Genomic DNA, 19,086 nt, shown 5'->3' with positions numbered 1-19,086 from the left:
AGAGGTGCTAATCCATCTTCCTAGTTTGAGAAGATGAATTATATAAACTACATTAGATGATGAAGTAAGAGCTGAAGCTTTCATTAAAAGATTTCCAGCTTGTTAAAGTAGGCACAGAATTACCTGACAACTTGTTTTTGTTGGAAAATGCCGATTCATCAAAATTGAAACTTTTGTGGAAACACTTGTTTTGACAACTTTTCTTTAGGTTGTCATCCTGTTTCACATTGTTGGAGCCTTGAGTTTCCATCTCTTGCAGCCATATCACACTAGCTAGCTGGAAGCTGGTAAAACACTGATTTTTAGCTGAGGGAGATCTATCCAGGTAGATCTTTCTGTTTCAAATGTTACTTTTAATTGTTGGTCTATTTCAGTGAATACTTCTATTTTTTGTAAACTTTGTGTTTGTTTCAGTGGTTACAGCAAGACTTAGTTTAGTTAAACACTTCCAGAAAAAGGAACAGTTTCACCCTTTCTATATGCCCAGCTCTCATTCCTTTGTCAGCTCTTCATCCTGGCACTTTGGTCGGTGCTACTCTTGGCACTGCCTGTAGGGCAGGTAGGAGTAATGCTTGCCTAGGTCACCAGAACTTTAATACTTGTCTTGCAGATCCTAAAAGGTAAGGGGAGGAAAAAATGTAACAGAGAGGAATTTGATGACTATGTGTATGTGTGTATATATGTATGTGTGTGTATGTATATATTTTAGGAGGTAGAAACAGGGCAGCTGAGGAGAGATGGGCTCTTTTTGCCTTGTCAGAAGTTTTAGCTTCATGTGTTGGTTGAGTTGTACAGCTTTGCTTGTAGATTCTGGTTATCATGTAGGAATGCTAATTATCCGCTGGTTGTTTTCCGAGGCAATCTTTTCAACAGTTACTAATCTGTCTCTGTCTTGTAATGTTTTCTCAGTGGTGTTTTTTCTCTAAGGTTATTGCAACTTTTAAAGTAATTGTGAAGGCCTGTGTCATCTCCACTAAAGGTCTGATTTTCATGGTGACATACCAAGTCCACACTATGAAATGCAAGGCATTTTTCTTTCTTACTTGCCAAAAGCAATGTCACTAAATTGCAACCAGCAGCCTTTTAATTCACCCTGTGATTTGTTCATCTTTTGTCTGAATACTAAGCAGCTTATTTTGTGAAAGTCATATTGTCTTAAATATATGAGCAGCTGCAAAGGAGGAAATACACACTGAGTTGCTTAACAGATCCATGTTGCCACATGATATTCTTGCTTGGTTATCTTCCAGCACAGGATGCGTTCTTGCTTCTAAAGGTGAGATTGGGAGGATAGCAAAGCAGTAGCAGATTGTACTGCCAAAACAAATAATTTGTGGGTCTCTTCCACCACTCCAATCTCATAAGGACAGCTGTTAACCAAATGTTTGACCTGCTTAATGGTGTGGGGATTGGGTACTGTTTTGATAGGGCAGTGTAATTAATGACAGGTGGCACTGCAAACTAATACTTGTTTTCTGTGATAATTTTGGCTTAACTATGCACAGCTAAAAAGCTTAAAAAAGCCAATCCTGGCACAGACTAGTGCTTCCAGCAGAGGGTCTAACCAAATAAAGAGTGAGCAGTTCCCTTCAGTGGTAGTACAAGAGCTACTGTTTCTCTGCAGAAGCAGTTTTAGGGAGAGCCGTGTTAGCTGTCTAGCCTTCCACATATTTTATGCCATGGATGTTCTGTGCCTTTTGCTACCCCTGCTGATGTAATTAGAAGCCAAAATGCGTTGCAATTGTGGAAGACTTGCTGGTGGATAGCAACTCCACTCTGGACCTTGGGCCTTGTGTATGGATGCTAGGGAAGATGGTTGCTGCAGAATTTTGCTGTACCCTTAATTAGCTCCTCTGAGGTTACAGGTTTATGTATGTGAGCTTTGTGTAGCTGAGGAGGGCAATGTTCAAAGCTCTGTAAGAGGATTCTTTACACTGAGTGTATCAGTTTGGGTAATGTTAGGCTAGCAATGAGCACACGCACACAGAAATTTGATGGATCTAGGAGCTGATGATACTCTAGAAATGAGAACAAACACCACTGGCAGTTAGTATGTCTGGTGTGTGTGTGTATAAACACTGTAGATATGCAAAAAAAGTCCTAATTTGGTCTTTGCAATTTGTTGCTCGATTTCAGTCACATCAGGGTCCCCGGTGTCACCTCCCTGTGATAACACAGGGGCAATGGTGCAGGTTTCTCTTCCCTAACAACATCCACATGGGACAGATGTGCTACAAATGCTGGACTTGCTGCCTCTGTTTTAGTTAAACTTCAAGGAATCCAGACATGACATGCTTCTAACTAGAAGACCATTTATTTTAATTTATTTATTTTTTTTTAAATTCCAGTGTTCACAGAAAAACTTGTTTCATTAGTGTTTTCTTTCTTTGTTTGTTTTCCAGAGGTTTTGCCCATCACTCAATTTTAGAGTGGTTGTGCCTTGTCCTAGAAGTAAGGCAAAAGGAGAGGGTTTAGGTAGATGCCAGCTCATCACAGTGAACTGTGTTGCACAGTGTTGCACAGGATGTGCAACAAAAAAAAGCAGCCCTTATATCTAGTTTCTAACCTAATATGATTTTTCTTTTAACAGATAGTCAGTGCATGTAGTTTATTTAAATGACCTCAAAAACACTTGCTCGTTCCTCGCTCTGGAAAAAAGCCTTCTGCTTTGACAGCAGTTTCATATCTCTATAGGAGCCTTCTATGGAGGGGGAGATGATGTCTCTGCTTAAATAGCAGAAGTTGATACTTTCACTTGGTGTCAGATATAACTGCCTCATTGACATCAGTTTGGGTTGGTGACTCTATAAAGAACAAAAACCTAAATAGTAACCTCTCTTGTTATAATTTAAGTGAATGCTGAGCTCTTGCCAAGCTGAGCAAGCCTCGTTTCTTTCACTGATATCTTGAACCAGAAATAAAGAGAGTTTGTGCCCTTCTGTTTGAAAGTTACCAGAAAAAAAGATTTTTGAGGGGTGATGTTCACATGTCTTCCTTAGGTACCCAGCTTGTTGAGTTAAGTTAGCCAGCTCAACTCCCACTGTAGTCACTGGATAAGGTTGTTTTTTTTCTTTGGGTTGAGCTCGAGCAATACTGTAACCTCTGCAGGAAGCTGCTTCTTTTCGCCTGTTTAGTGCATGGTCTGAGCTGGCTAGCTCACCCTGATGAATTAGGGTCTAAAGGTGGACGTTGTGATTAATGCCACTTCTCCTCAGAGAACACTGAATGTTTGAAACTAATATCAAATCATTTCAGTGCCAGCTTTGGAGATCTTGGTTGCTTGTATTGACCATAAAAAGAAAGACAAAAATATACATTCTTTTAAAAAATACTTACAGTGTAACAATCAAGTTTAAAAAAAAAAAAAGCCCCCTCAAATAAACCTAGTGTGAATTTATTGGATAATTTCTTCATGTGGTGTGAAAGGCTGAGCAAAAGGGTCATTTCATGTCCCACACCAGTTCAAGAAACTAGAGCTTCATAATAATTCCAGCATTGGAGGCATCCTAATAGACATTGACCTTGAATCAGTAATGCAAATCTGACTTGCATATATTTTAGACTCTTGTGGTCATTAAAGCACCGTTCCTGATAAAACTGTGATGAAGGCAAGAGTCTTTGTATTTCATCTCCATTAAAATAACTGTTTTATCTCTGGAGCAAAATGAGGCCTTATATTCTTTTTATTATTATTATTATATTTTTTTTCCTTTTAATAGTAGTCCTCATAGTTGTTATATCATTCATTACCAAAGCAAATTCAGAAAATCTTCTGTTAGGCACTGCAGCCCAAGGTAGCGGGGCACAGAAGGTCTCTGTGTAGAGGGAATTTTTGTACTCAGACTCTTAAGGTGCTAATACAGCCATCGATATGTACAGACCTTCAATTTGGTGTGTTACATGGAACTTCAGTTTCTTGGCTTCCCTGAGTATAGAAGAGAGTGTACAGCATTGTGAAGCATGGCTTAGGCTCTTATTCTTGAAAATGGCTATTAGAAAGACTTGATTACAGATTGAATTCTTGCTTGCATGTAAAAGCCATTTCTCAGATGGTTATGTCAGCTCATCTAGCTGATCCTGAAGACGTTAGAAAACTGTCAGTGGGAAGAATATCTCAAGAACTCCCTTTTTTCTGAATTATGAGCTGTGAGCTAGGGAATGGTGGTGTTACTGGTGTAGGGAGCTGGTTAGAAGCAGCTTCAGCAGCTAGGGCTAGCCCTAGCCAAGTCCATTTTCTTTCCCTGTGCTGTGAAAAAGCTGCAGTACCTATTTTCTTGGATTGTTAATTAGGCAAGTTAAGGTAAATATGCATTTGGTTCTCTACTCAAGCAACAGAATGCATCCTTCTGGTGTAGCTGTTCCTTTTGTGCAAACTGGCCTGATTCTATCAAGCTGTCAATGTCACATGCCATCGAATCACAGTCTTCCCTCACTATGTGTCAGTGTGCAAAGCCAAGCTGTTCTGACAGCTTCCCAGTGCAGTCCACAAAAAAAAGCAAAAAAAAAAAAAAAAAAAAAAAAAAAGCAATGTTATGAAGAGTTAAGGCTTCCCTGATTAAATTCACTATCTACATTTCTTACACACGTGGGGGAAAGTCTTACCATTGCAATGACTTTTGTGTATTATTAGTATACCTCTGTCCTTTTATTTGAATTTCTTTGTACAGTTCTTTTCCAAACATATTTTTGTCCTCAGTGGTAATCCCAAACAATTTTTTTTTTTTATCATTTACATAACTGGAGATCTGTTCTATTGCAATTAAATTCGGTTCAGAGAAAAGTAGTTAAACATTAATTGTCAATAAAGCAGATAAAAGCCCTTGGTAAAATTGGATAACAAGCATGAAGGGATTACTGTTCATGACTTGTAACAAAAGAAAGTATTGCTATCTGAAGCACACCATGGAAAGGCTAAGTTGGACCTGATACGAAAGGAATAAATTAAATATAGAGCAAAATCAATTTTTTGTAAGTGAGCACATTCAGATAGTTTTCAGAAGTTATATTGCATTTGAGATTTGAATGCATCCCTAATGTACATAAGCTCAGCTCTTGGGGCAAATAATATACATACATACACATACATAATCTTGAATTTTACTTTCTCATATTTTGAGTGCACTCTCATGAGTGCTGGCTTGAGCAAAACTTTGAGGGGTTGGGTTGTGTGAGTGTCTTACTGCATTTCATGGAAAATGTAAGCTTAAAGGAAAGCCCAGAACCTAGATGAATTAATCGCACTTTGCCTTGGGACAGAAATCACATAAAGTGAAACCTGTAAATTATGCATGGTTTGGACACAAGTCTCAAGCTGTCAGCAATTGTGCTCAATGCTGCCATTGTTAATGAAGCTATCTTCCTGCCCCAATCTTTTTCACCCTTAAGACTATAAATGTGACTTATAGAAGATTTTTGGAGTAGAAAAGCTTTGTCCTTTTTTAAAGGAAAAACACACACACACACACACAACCAGTACTATCCTGCTTCAGAGTTTATTAGTGATACACGGCTATGTGGTGGGCTTAATTTCAGGTTGGTGAAGAATGGATGCAGAGTTCAGTCAACCTGAGAAAATCTTAACAGAAGTTACAGTTGAGTAATTGTGGAGAGGGATGGTGTTACACAAAGAACTAAAAACTCTGCTTTTGGGTGTAATAGGGATATAGAGTTGCAAGGTGAACAGCAGGGGAACTCTAATGAAGTGCAGTTTCATTGGCAGGAAATTTGACAAAATTGTATCCTTACATTCTTCCCCCTAGAACAATTCCTATAGTAGAAATAAGACTTGAAACCACCATGTTGCCTATCGGCGCTAAGAAAAACAGCAGTATGGCTGCTGAAAACACCAGTATCTTTAACATATTGCATTCCCACCCCTGGAAATTAACAGTCATACATTATAGCAGATCTTATCTAGTGTAACAACTACAGGTCAGAATGTGACCTGAGTTTACATGTTAGTGAATTATTTTAAATGCAATTTTTGTGTGAATTTGATTAGTAATTCTAAATTAGTAATTAAGTTGGCATTGCTTCTGCTTAGCTGTGGCTTGCTCTTGAAGTGCTCTTGTGCTGGGGGTTATGTTAGGATACTTTACCTTCTTGAATTTGCTACTGAGCCTATGGATTCCTGTTCATTGCTCCTGACTTCATTCAAATAAATTATTTAGGTATTTTTGGCAAGATTTGAGTGTTTCTCTGCAATCTATCTTCAAGACTCAACCTTCTCCATAGCTCCCTTCCCAGCTGGTAGTGTCTCTTCTACATGCTGGGCTTATATTTAAAACTTGTGCCAGGTTCTGAGTGGCATATATGTATTTTATAATAAAGAACAGAGCATGCTCTCCACTTAACTTGCTCAGTATTTTGCTCAAAGAGTGGCACAGAATATGATAGGCCTCTCCCCATTAAAACAAGTCTTATAACAAAGTAATAAAGTAAAAAATGTAAGGGTAAGAGAGCATCACAGAACCAACAAATTTAAAAGATGAAAACTACCAGAAGCTTCAGGGTGAAATAGCAGTGCAGTTCCCAGCTGTATATCAACACATGGATCACTTGCTCTTTTGTGGCATTGTGCATTGCAGGTTTTAAAGCATTCCAGGCCTGAACTCAGTTTTCTCTTTGCTCACACGTTTTAAATTATTCTTTGAAATATTTATTCTCAAGTTGGCTGAATGTATTTGATTTGTGGAATGAAACAGTAAGTTTGGCCCTATAGCAAAATCAAAACTAAAAATCAGCTTGCAACAATGATAAATATCTATGTACAAGCAAAAGTGATTTTTCATATGTTGTGCTGGTTTAGATCCCATTGAATGTGAGAGAGTGCCTGTTTCCCTTCCCTTTTGATAGTGACTGATAGAGGTGTTGTCACCATCGTGCTGTTCTGAACAATAACTTATGGTGTGTATGTGTCATGCTTAGTAAAATGAATTAACCATCACTGTGCTGAGTATCCACAGTATCCACAAAAATACTTAAAATACAAATGTAGCAGGCACTATTTTTTTTCTTCTTAAACGAGTCGTAACTCGATGACTTGGTGGGCTTTTTTTTTTTTTTTTTTTTTTTTTTTTTTCCCTAGTTTTAAAAGCCTTAAAGTATGGGGTAGAGAAAGAGTGTGGGGGTAGGGTGGTGGGTTGGGGAGGAGGGTATTTCTTCTAAAACTTCCCTCCCCCTTCTCACAACCTGTTCAAACAGGGTTAGTTCCTGAGCTCCTTTTGTGCTCTTTGATTCTGTAAGCAGGATTCCCCCACTGGTTCAGGGTGCTTTCCCATACCCGTGCATGCTGGCTTTTGCCATGCTCAAGTGTAATGTTCTCAGCTCTTCATTTTTTGTATGCCTTCTTTCTGCAGACTTCAACAGTTTAAGTGTAGTGAGCGAAAATACAGCAATAAATGTTATGTCAGATCAAATCACACGTTTAAAGTTGCCATTTTGCATTCCTACATGGAGAACTGGGGTACATTTTATAGCTGGATAAGGGACTCCCAGCTTTGTAATATTGTATAATTGTATGTTAGAAAGATTTGTGTATGTATGTAAGCAGTGAGTCTCTACAGAACTAGACTCCAAGTTTACAATATATTTAGATATAGAAAAGACATCTATTTGTTTTTGAGGTTTTTCTTTTGCTTGTTTTACATGTGTTAGCATATAATTTACTTTATATGCGGCTAGTGTTTTTTACCGTGACATCTGGTTTTGTAAGTTAAATGCAAAGAATGACTTCATTGTTTTGTTAAAATGCTCCAAAATACTCATGATTTTTCCTATAAAACCACTCAAATGAATAGCTTCTGCAAGAAAACTTTGAGTATGACAGATTTTGTTGTGCTTGCATGGTTTCTCTTGCTCAATACCCTCTAGTGTTGCATTCTTTGGATTGTGCAATTTTATTTATTTATTTTGATTCAGAGGATTGGAGGTAAACCCTAAGTAAAATATCACATTTTTAAAACAGAGGCCAATAGGATTTGCCTTGGTGGGCTGCTTCTGTACCACCATTATATTTGTGATTTCTTCACAACTGTACATTTTTTTCCTGCTGTCTTGGCACCAACACCTCTTTTTCACCTTTTTGGAGTGTTTCTGCATGGAAGAAGAGCAAGAGGGCCCTGCTTGTACTACCTTTGCCCCTTTGGACTGGTGCAGTGCAAGAAGATGCCCTGTGCTTCACAAAACTGAAGGAGGAGTTGTTCATTAATTGCATCCTGATGGGCTCTTCTGCACCAGTTACCCTACTGTCCACCTTCTGCACACAGCAGAGAGGTGGAAGAGTGGCAGCCCTGATGTGTCAGGTCATTGGCAAAAGCTTTCTTACAACTGCAATCAGATGGATCAGCTTTTTGGTGTGGTATTTATTAGACACGAAAACAGTATTATTTAAATGAGCAAATTATTGCTGAAATTTTATTTTGTGCTTATGTGAACATCAGAGTTTCATGCAAAGAAGACTGCTTTTCTTCTGATTTTGAAAGTCTATGTTTTTTATAAGATGTGCAACCTGTAGAGGCTGCTTCTGTATATCATAGCTCCTCACATTGTTGCCAAACAAAAGTTGCTTTTCCATTCCCAAGGCATTTATCAGTATATCCTTGTATCATTTCTGTAGTGATGTCATCCTCTCCCAATCACCAACTTAGTTTCAAAACTCATGGTTTTATCTAGTTATATTGTTTAAAATGTGATACTAGTATTTATTTTTTCCTTCTCCCATTCTGTGTGTCTTCTAAATACTGGGGTGAAAATAGGGAAGAGAACTTTCCAGAAGAGCAGGTGAATGAGCTGCAAGAAGCTTGTAGAAAGAAATGATGACGACTTGGATTTAAAGCTGTTTTCATTTATATTTAGTACTTATGCATCTGGAACTCTGAAGTTAGAAATGGAATTTCTGTTGGATATAAAACCACTTTTTCCATAAAAATCGAATCTGATAATTTGCTACTGAACTGTTTAAACTAGGAATGAAAACATAGAAGCAGTCTTACTTTATTGCAAATTATAACCTAGAAAAAACTGTGAGAAGTCTCTGAAATCTCAGCTACTTTTTTTTTTTTTTTTCAATATAAAAATGAAGGGTTATTTCATCCAAGTGTAAAGCCTTTGGCCTGTATTCAGATCACATTTAGTGGGTCTTTTTAAATGCTCTGTGAAAACATTCATCCTTCTCAATAAAAGCCAAGCTCACCTAGCTTTATGTCTCCAGAATTAGGGCTTTAAGTAAATCTCCAATGTAATGTGGGCCACCTCATTATGCATTAATTACATTGATTTCTTTTGTTTCTATTCTTTTTATCCTTCATAGAATGATCTCCTTCCCCATTCTTTTTGTTTATTTTTCTTTTCATGAACATTATGCAGCTTTTGATGGGTTAAAAATAAAGGCCTTATTTTTGGTAATTTTGTAGTATGAAAAGACTAATTGCTGCATGTTGCTTTCTTGCAGGAGAGCAAGTGATTGAGTGGGTCTAGTGGATGATCAAAGTATAGAAGGAAAAAAATATATTCAAGGCAAATAAGACTATTTCAGAAAAGCTGAAATGAATGAATTATTTGCTTGCATATTGCTTACAGAAGGCATCAAGTTGGTTTCCATATCAACAAATTGATAAAACAAATCACAAGGGCAGGAACTGCACTGAAAATGTACTGAATTCCTAAATGTCATTATCAATTCACTTAAAAAAAAAAATAAAAAAAATAAAAGAGGGCTAAGGAATGGTGGTTACATATAAGCCTGATTTCCATACCATGCAATACAATGGAAACTATGAAAAGAGAATTAGCAGCCTGCTAGAGACATGATATGAAGGATCTGAGCCAGCTTGGTTTGGTAGAACATTAAAGTTAGAATTAGAATTTCTTGAAGGTGCCAGGAATCAAGAACAGAAAAATGGTCTAGTTGATAACTGTGTGGACAGAAGGACTGAATAATAAGGGGATCTTATATTGGGGATATTTTACTGATGAAAGACTTACTCCGACCGATCAGAAAAGTCACTGAGAAAAATTGGAAAAGGCTCTCATGATACTGAACATGCAGTTCCACAGTTTCAGTTGATGGATGACAGGGTATTTCCCTGGTGGGTTTTAAATGAATTTAATCCCTCTCCTCTCCTCTTGTTCCTGGCTGTACCATCCTACCCTCTTGTATTTTAGCACAGGTTCTTGCTTGATGGCATGGTGGGCTGGTTCAGGGAACTGGATGGGTCCCAACTTAACCCAATACAAAAAAAATGAATAAAAACAATTACTGTATTGCACTGTGTCTGCACTAAGGATTGCTGGGATCATTATGCCAGCAAATTCTGCATAACGTGAATACAGTTTATGAAGCTTTGTAGTACCATGGGTGGAGTCTGTAGCTCATAATACCCCACAGTGATGTGTAGGTGGATGACTTTTTGCTGGAAAGAAACAGCACAAAATGGCAAATGAGATTTCTCCCTCTTGCCTTCATGCAGTAGGCGACACATCAGGGTTTATGACTGTGCTGTGAAGTAGGTGTGTTCCTAGTGCTTCAGTTTAAGATACAAGTACAGGGAAAATCCACTGCTCCATTTAAGCAATTTGAGACAAAACACGCTCTCTGCTTCCTGTGTTCAGGATGTATGAAGAGATAAGAAGAAGAATTCCCCCCCCCCCCCCCCCCATTTTTTTTTCTTTAATTGAAAGATACGAAACAACTTTGATTATGACTTAACTGAGAAGATCCTTGTGTGTCAAAGAAGAAACTGAAAATTTTATTTTAGTAGCTGACTTGTATGTGTCTAGTTTCAGACCCAGGCTCACTGAAATTATTGAATTCTAACTTCTTATTTAAAAACTGGATATTTTATGGTGGAAATAATTGTATTTTTAATACAAGTCATTTTAAAAGAACAAATTATTTTCTGGTCTTATATTTTAGCTTGAAAAGATGGTAAGCAACCAGTTTCTCACTTTTCTGCACCATTTGTAGTTTCAGTGAGGCCAAATATTCTTTCATACTTGCTTTCAGAATTTTGTTCAGTTCACAGGTCTGGGCATCTGTATTTTTTAATAGGATCTTGAACAGCTGTCTGAAAGCAGTTGTTCTGTGTCCATGGGCTCTTCTTGGGCAATGCTCAGCAACTAGCACTTGGGGCTGAGTGGAGCAGACCTCTGTGAGACTCCACTGCTCAGAGAGCTACCCAGCTGCAGCATACTGCCCTGGCCCTGTTTCTTTCCTAGCCTCTCAAGAGACTGCAGCACAGTTGCTTTTTTTTTTGTCTTTGTTTTGTTGGTTTTTTTTTTGTTTGTTTGTGTGTGTGTTTGTTGGAAGACTGTCAAAAACTTCCAACTGGTTTGCTTTCCTCTGCAAATTTCTTGATACATTTGAAAAACCAAGGTATGTTAGAAGGCAAAAGTATTGCTTTTGTTAATTTATCCATCTCCTGTTACATTCACTTATGTTTTAGTTTTTTGTTGGCTTACCTGCAGCAAAAAAGCTGGCTGAACTTTGTGGGGTCTGGTGTATGACATCTGGGACAATTCCTGCACAATGGGCTGGCTGAGGCATTCCAGCCCACATCTGCATTTCACTGCCATCTTGCAGTCAGCTAGGGTCTAGTGGTGGTGCTAAATAGGTAACAGAGAGGAAGTTGTTTCTTTTGATATTAATTTGGCTTTAGCTGGGGCAATTGTTGTTTAATTTTTTATTATTATTTTTTAAAGTGCTGCTGAGTTCTGACAAGCTTTATTTCCTGCTTGCTCTATAATAAACCAGAAAATGGCTTCTGTTTCATAGCTGTGGAAGGCATGTTTTTAGACCTTTTGTGTCTGGAGATAGGAAAGGTTAATTTACAAGTTCAAGGAGCAAGAGACCTTTCCACCTGCTCAAACAATTGAAATTCTGCCTTTGTGAACATTCAGCAAAAACAGTTTCTCGTTTTTTAATGAACCTCTTTTTCCTTGGGATCTGTGCCTGAAAGGACAACCATATGCACGTGATTCTGCAGTGTATCAGTGTATGTTTGACAGCTAAGTCAAATGTTACTTCCCATGGACTCTCAGAAATGTGTGGGTGAAACTGAAAAACAATCTTCCCTCTGTGCTGTTCTTGTCAGACTGCCCAGCATGTTCTTTAAGCTAGAATACCTGAAAACAGCCAGCATGTTGGCTGAGAGATACTTTCGCATATGAAGTCATATTTTTTCTGTATGGGAAATTGGAATATCACATAACTTTGTGCTTCTACAATGATTTCTTATGAGTGTCTTCTGGTATTTTCTTTTTAGGACTTGTGAAAGCACTCTTCAAAATCTCATTCTAGTTCTATATTGTATTGTTGATAGTGAGTTAGAAGAAAAGCATCTGCTTCTGATTGCTTCATAATAAGTTTTCTTCTTCCAAAAATGGTGGTATTTGCATTTATCCTTTATTTTAGAAATGAATTACAAGAAAAGGGAAGGTCTAATGATAATTTTCCTTCTCCTGCTTGATTAGGTCTGAGCAGGAATCTAAAGCCAGCTCTTAAGTGGAAGTCCTCATATTGCCATACTGATTATAGGTGGGTCTTTGCTAATGAGTATACTGCCTGTGGTACTAAGATAAATGTAGTCATTTTCATAGTACTGCCACCAGAGTAGCTTATTTCTCTTAAGGAACCGGTGTAGAATATACTGGGAAAAGTATTTGTATGCCTTGCAAAATACATGCTCCAGTATACTTTTTTTTTTTTTCTCGTGTACAGTATACATCCACATATGGGATTTTTCACATTGACTTCTCCATTTGTTGTCTGAGTATATTAAGATTCCTGAGTGATAAGTTGTGAAGGCTACAGTAGTTCATTACTGAGTTGTGTTTCCACAAGGCGTTACTGCTTTGTTAGCAGCCATGGCAGAATGAGATGTCTCTGTTTCCAGACATTGTGTTAAAGTGGCTGGACAGTCTCCTTTCTGGTGGTCTGAGCACTAATAATTTGGGCTGTGAAATGGAGTAGCAGAGGCAGAAAGTGCTTTTGGAGGTGTGCCAGGCCTCCAGCCTTTACCAGCAAGCAGGGGATGGGAATGAAGGGGGGGGCAGGGAGTTTAAAAGCTGCAGCATGGTCTGATGGTGCTTGCCTGGCAAGCATTTTGAGCACATCTGAATTTCTTAGTCATTTGCTTAGATACATTGATGTTTTTGAGGAGAGTGAAATGTAAAACACTCTGTTTTCAGTGAAATAAATCTTGTTTTGTTTTTGTCCAGTGTATGTACAGATGCTCCAGAGAAGTGGTTTTGAGCCACCTCTGCCTGGCTGAAATGAGAAACTGCAGCTTTGGTAGGAGCCTGTGGGCTCCTAAAGCCAGTAAGTTTAAGGGAAGAAAATCCAATGTAGTAGGATGTTCATAGCTCACTACTTCACACCCATTCCCCACATAGCTGCTCTTAGCGCATGCAAGAGCGATGGTACAGAGGGAGCTGAAAACCTGCATAGGGTTAGTTATCTAGCACAAAAATTGCCCTTGAATGTCCTGAGTGTTAACATGGGAAATGACTGTAGAGCAACGCTGAAAATAACATTCAATTAATGTCTATACTTATTCATAGAGACAAACTATTACAAAAGACTACAGTTCTCAGCTAGCTAAGAACATCTCTCTTGTGTTTATCTTGATCATATCCTGAAGGGGTATGTCTTCCTCTCTTTTATGAAGAATTATCTCTATAGTTAATTGGCTATGTGCATTTTTGTTTCTTTTGAAGGACTTGAAAGTATTTCCTGAATTTTATAATCACTTGAGAAACGTCATGCTAAAACCTTCCTGTGGTACTTATAATCCATCTGAAATTCCATTTTCTGTTTCATTTGACACTTCAGTGTCCTTCTAGATTGCAGTTTCCATGCCTCTGTGAGCCTTCCTCGAGAAGTTTCTGCTAAGGACACTTGAATGGTCTCTTGTTTAGGCTGTTTCTTCCTGAAGTCATGAAGGGCCACACACATTTCACAATTGAAGGGGTTGGAAGGAACCTGGAAAGATTGTCGGGTCCAACCCCCCTGTCAAAGCAGGCTGCCCAGGTAGGCGTCCAGATGGGCCTTAAATATCTCCAGAGAAGGAGACTCCACAACTTCCCTGGGCAGCCTGTTCCAGTGCTCCGTCACCCTCACTGTGAAGAAGTTCTTTCACGTGTTGGTGTGGAACTTCCTGTGCTCTGTCTTGCAGTCATTACTTCTTGTCCTGTCCCTGCAAACCACTGAAAAGAGGTTGGCAAAATCCCTCTGTCTCCCACACCTCAGGTATTTATACACATTGATGAGATCCCCTTTGTCTTCTTTTCTCTAGGCTGAACCGACCCAGGTCTCTCAGCCTTTCCTCATAAGGAAGATTTCTTCCTCTAAAGTCCAGAGCTGTTTTAGGTAGCCAAGCACATGTATATCAGACATGAGTACTTTGTGAAAATTATGTATATTATTTAACTTAATTTTTCTTCATTATATGGGTGCCAGTCCTGCTAATGTGGAACCAGAGCAGACCGAGCGCTGAGTTTTCCAAGGCCCATCGCAGAGCTGATGAGCTCCACAGGAGCTGCTGAGCTTCTGAAACCTTTCCCGGCTCTGAAGCTGGGAGGCTGCTTGTGTCCCTGTAGAGTTAGAGGCTCTCAGGGACCCAAACAAGCATAATTACAAAGTCAGAGCATTCACTGTGAAGGGCCTCACCAAATAATTGGCTGTCCCAATTAAGCAGCTGTTCTTCCCACAGAATAATGCTTGGGAAGGTGAATGATTGCCTGTCCTGTACGGTGTCCCAATTAACCGCCTTAAAATCAGCTAAGTGTCGTGTATGGTATCTCTGCTCAATGAGTGAAACAGCTGTGTGCATCTCGATGTGGGCCTGGGTTTTAATGATACTGCTGGCAGGGGCCTAGCGTCATGTGGGATAGCAGGGCTGAAATGATCTGCATCAGTGATAGGGAGCCTTATAGATCAGAAGGCTGCAAAGCTGATGGGTGCTGGCGATGAATTTCTGTCTTGGTGTGAGTACCGTTGGAAATCACTGCCAAATTATAGCATTTAGTCTCAGCATTTGTACTCTGCAAGCTTTTTTCTATGTATGTGGAATATTCTACCCTCAGTGTGCCCAGACTTTAAGGTTTGTTTAAAAAAGCAAAACAAAACAAAACAAAACCTTTATTATTTACTGTCTTTGTTCATCTTACAGAGTGAAACCAAGAAACGCTGGTTCCTTTCTTTTGCAATGGCAAAACCATTTAAATCGGGGCAAATCGCAACTAGCAAGTTAGAGCTGTACAGCATGTAGTGATTTCTGATGCCTTTTTAAGAGGAAGTTTTAGAACCTGTTTCACCTTACTTAGGTGAGATGCATAGAAAAATGTTTGTAGGGGTTAAACAATCAAATCTTTTTATTGTTCATTATATTTATAGTTGGTATAATCCTGTAAGATAAATGTTTTTACAACTGGATTAGCAGTAAACAATGCACTGGATCACAGTCAAAATACCAGCTGATCACTAATGTCTAGAAACTTTCCTCTTTTCTACGAATATATTTCAAATACTTGATGTATCTTGATTCTTTAAGGGGTGTTGTATCACTTCCTGACACAGTACCTAACATTAAAATTACAATAGTACAAAAATAAAAATAGACTTTTTGATGTTTTTCTGTTATATTTTTGTAACAGCTTGCAGCCATTTCTGAAGTCTTGCTATTGAAGACTGATGTGCGTGGCTTTTAACAGGATGAAAAATATTATTTTTTTAATTAAAAAAAAAAAGTTTTTAAAATATAGTGGTTAACTATTTAAATAGGATATATATATTATTTTTAATCTGCTGTGGTATATCTTTTTAGGTTAGATGTAAGAGAGATTTGGCTCTACTTGGGTTGATCTGATACTAAATAAAAGCTTTTCCTGCTAAGTATTGTACTCTTAAGTAAGGAAGTCTGCCTTCTGTGTTTGAAAATCCTTAGACATGGTGTATATTTATTCAGCTCTGCAGTTTTTACATTGTATTGCCTTGCTACACTATCGCTTCTCCATCCTAGTTTCAGACTCCCTGTGAAGATGAGTTTGACCAAAGGAGCTAGTACCTAAACTACAGGAGCAAGGCACTGGCTGGCATCCCCGCTGGTGCCACTGGTGGGGGGTGACCTGCAGCAGGAGGCAGGAACGAGCAGCTGGACAAGTCCCCAAGCCCCCATGCCTGTCCTGACTGCGACTGACTGGAAGAACTATTAACCCGAGTGAAGCATGTGAAAGCATTTCTGTTTCTGGACCCAAGCAGGCTTGCTGTCCTCAGTTGCAGCCTGTTTGTCTGTTGCCCTCAGGATCTCATGGTTTCAGGATTACCTGGCATGGAGACAAATTCCGTGCCTGAACCACTTGGGAGTAAACATGCTATGTGTATATGTTTTTTATTTCTTACTCTTCTGGGCTACAGTTAAAATCCTTGATTCCCGGATTTAAATTTTCTAGCAAGGTCTAAGTAGGTGAGCAGACCAGCAAGTCAAACTGTAGTCTTTAGGTGCTGAGTGGCATAAATTGGTCCAAGATAGTCTGTTTCAGTTAATATATTGCTATATCCTGTGGGCTTTGCTTTTTTGTTAGGTTGGTTTGTTTGTTTTTAATGGAAATAGTTAAATATATTTGAAGAGGAGGGGGGAGGAAGAATGACCCTTTCCTTGTCTGTATGGCTGGTTTACCATCATTCAGTAAGTCTGTGCATCATAACATCTTCTTTCTGCATACTCTTTGTATGGCTCACTTACCAACCATTATATAATCCAGCAAGAATCTGTAAGCCTTCCAGAAGGGAGCAACTGGTACTGCACAGATGTGAGTAGTTTGACATTACCTGGAAGAGGGATCCAAGATCTCTATGGAAAAATCTGTAGAGACATCTCTGCAGTAATGGGAATTTGCAATCATGTCCATCTGTCTGTCTGCCTGCTGCCCCACACCCTGGCTGTTAGCCAGGTCTCCCTTGCCTCATAGCAATTGCAGGTAACCTAAAGCGTGTTTATAAGGGGGAGTATTTCTTCCAATTGTTTTAAACAGTTCTTCCCATCCCCCCTGCTCCGGCATCCTTTGCCACTGACTCAGCTGTTGTGGGGCAGGGCTTAAGGACACTTCTGAATAAGAAACTGAAATCGGAGCTCAGTGAGCATTGTTGGCACTGGTGCTGGTTTAGGCAGCTACAGAAACCTTCAGCCTGTGTGCAAGTGTTTATAGAGCTGTGCACTGGAATGCATTCAGATTGATGACTGATTTTTAGCCCAAACCTGTTCCTTGAATCCAGTTTGCTCCATAAACACATAAGCATTGTACTGGAAGCAAAAGATGATCTGCAAGAAATTGCTTACAAGCAGTTGTTACTAAAAGAAATGGCCATCAAGGTATAACCTCTATTACTTCTGCAACAAGGAAATGTCCAGTTTCCCAAAATGAAACATGGCCCGTGATGCCATCAGCTGGAGCATGACTGGTTCCAAAGATTTTTAATGGAGACATTAAAACCTGTGGGCTTTTAAGCCAGTTGGTGGAAAACAAACAGATGATAGTGGGGGGTGAGGGGAGAAAGAGGGGGAGCAACAACAAAAAAAAAACTCTTGCAGAAACAGAGTAGAGGTCATCAGAACTGATTGGAAGTGTTGCTGAATCTTAAAACAAATACTGTGTGCATGTGTGCTCCTCTAACAAATGAAATGGGGCTGGTTTTGTGAAGTCTGGGAAGGCTTTTCTTTGCGGCCAAACTTCCCCTACCTGTTTTTTGCTTGAGTAATTGTAGTGTGCATAAGGGGTGAGAAGGAGACATGGAAGAAGACAAGGCTGTACAGCAACTAATGAGCTCTCTGTTTCAGCCTGAAAAATCGATCTAGCAGGGTGGCCAGGACCTTGGAACCTATTAACCTTGATGAAGTATTTGGAAGTCTTGGACGTGACAGTTGGCGTAAAGAAGGGTCTTTTTAAAGAAGTTTAAAACAATTATTTCTTTTTCTCTCTTCTTTCTCACACATGCTCTCTGGCAAACTGCTGCCTGACTTTTTTAACTTTTCTTTTTTCAAGTATGTAGTTCTTTTTATTGCACAGCTTGACCAGGTGACTTGCTACTGTGCTACCTATCTGGAGATTATTTGTTTTTTCTTCTTACTGGCAGGAAAACAGTTTCTCTATAGCACTCATTCATGTCTGCAGAATTTTCACATGTTCTCTTCAGATATTTGTGCTCTGTGTTTTAAGACGGGCATGTTGCTCCATAAAGAATGACTCACTTGGGATTGAATAGGGCAATATTTGTGTTAATCAGCTGCATTTCTGTCCACAGATATAGCTGTGCATTAAAAAAAACATGCTGTAGACATGAATTAAGGGGAAAAATATGACATGGAATTTCCTGACTTTTTAAAATAAAAAAATAAATCTTTGCCAAGAATAACTTCATCTGCAACTGTTTCTTAAATGTGTTGCACATTTGTTTTTCTTTAAAGGATGGGTGGCCAGGCCTCTTCACATGTGGGCACCATACAGTGACATACATGTATTGTGGTTGTGTGATGATCTGGGTTAGTTTAAAGGCTTCAGATCTTTCCAAGTCTGGATTGTTATGACTGAGGCAGGTTAGGGAGCACAGATACAAGCAGGTATATTGGCAGATGTCATGGGGTTATGAGAAGCAATTTAGGACAGTAGGCTTTTCATCTGTCCCAGCTGCAACAACAAAAACAGAGCAAGCTTCACTGACATACTTTGTCTAATCTGTTTACATTACATATTATTTCTGTTTAATTCTGCATTCTGTTAACAACCCAGAAAAGTAAATAAATCTTCTACCACCTGCAGAAAATGGACAAATATTCCTCCTTCTCACTAGCCTACAGCCATAATATAGTGATTTCCCTAGCTTCACCTCAGTCTTATATACATCTAGATAAGTTCCCTCCCCCCATCACTTGCTAAGTAATGCTTAAACATGTGCCAGTACTTGCTAACACGTTTTAAAACTCGCTTCCCCAGTCTTAGAAGACTTTACAGTGTTTTGTCCAATCAGTGGGTGAAAATTATGCTTCTAAACATGTTGACTTAACTTTCTTTCTGTAAATTTCTCTTAGAGGG

General features: G+C 38.9%; 1 protein-coding gene across 2 annotated transcripts in view; it reads left to right on the top strand.

Annotated features, from left to right (window-relative positions):
- Positions 1 to 19,086, top strand: part of LRP6 (LDL receptor related protein 6) — a 125,488-nt gene that overhangs the window by 31,804 nt on the left and 74,598 nt on the right. The gene's annotated exons all lie outside the window — the stretch shown is intronic.

The sequence above is a fragment of the Anas acuta genome, chromosome 1 (assembly GCF_963932015.1).
Source record: "Anas acuta chromosome 1, bAnaAcu1.1, whole genome shotgun sequence".
Classification (NCBI taxonomy): domain Eukaryota; kingdom Metazoa; phylum Chordata; class Aves; order Anseriformes; family Anatidae; genus Anas; species Anas acuta.
The sequence above is the reverse complement of the archived record's forward strand: the minus strand, read 5'-3'. Positions and strand labels throughout refer to the sequence as shown.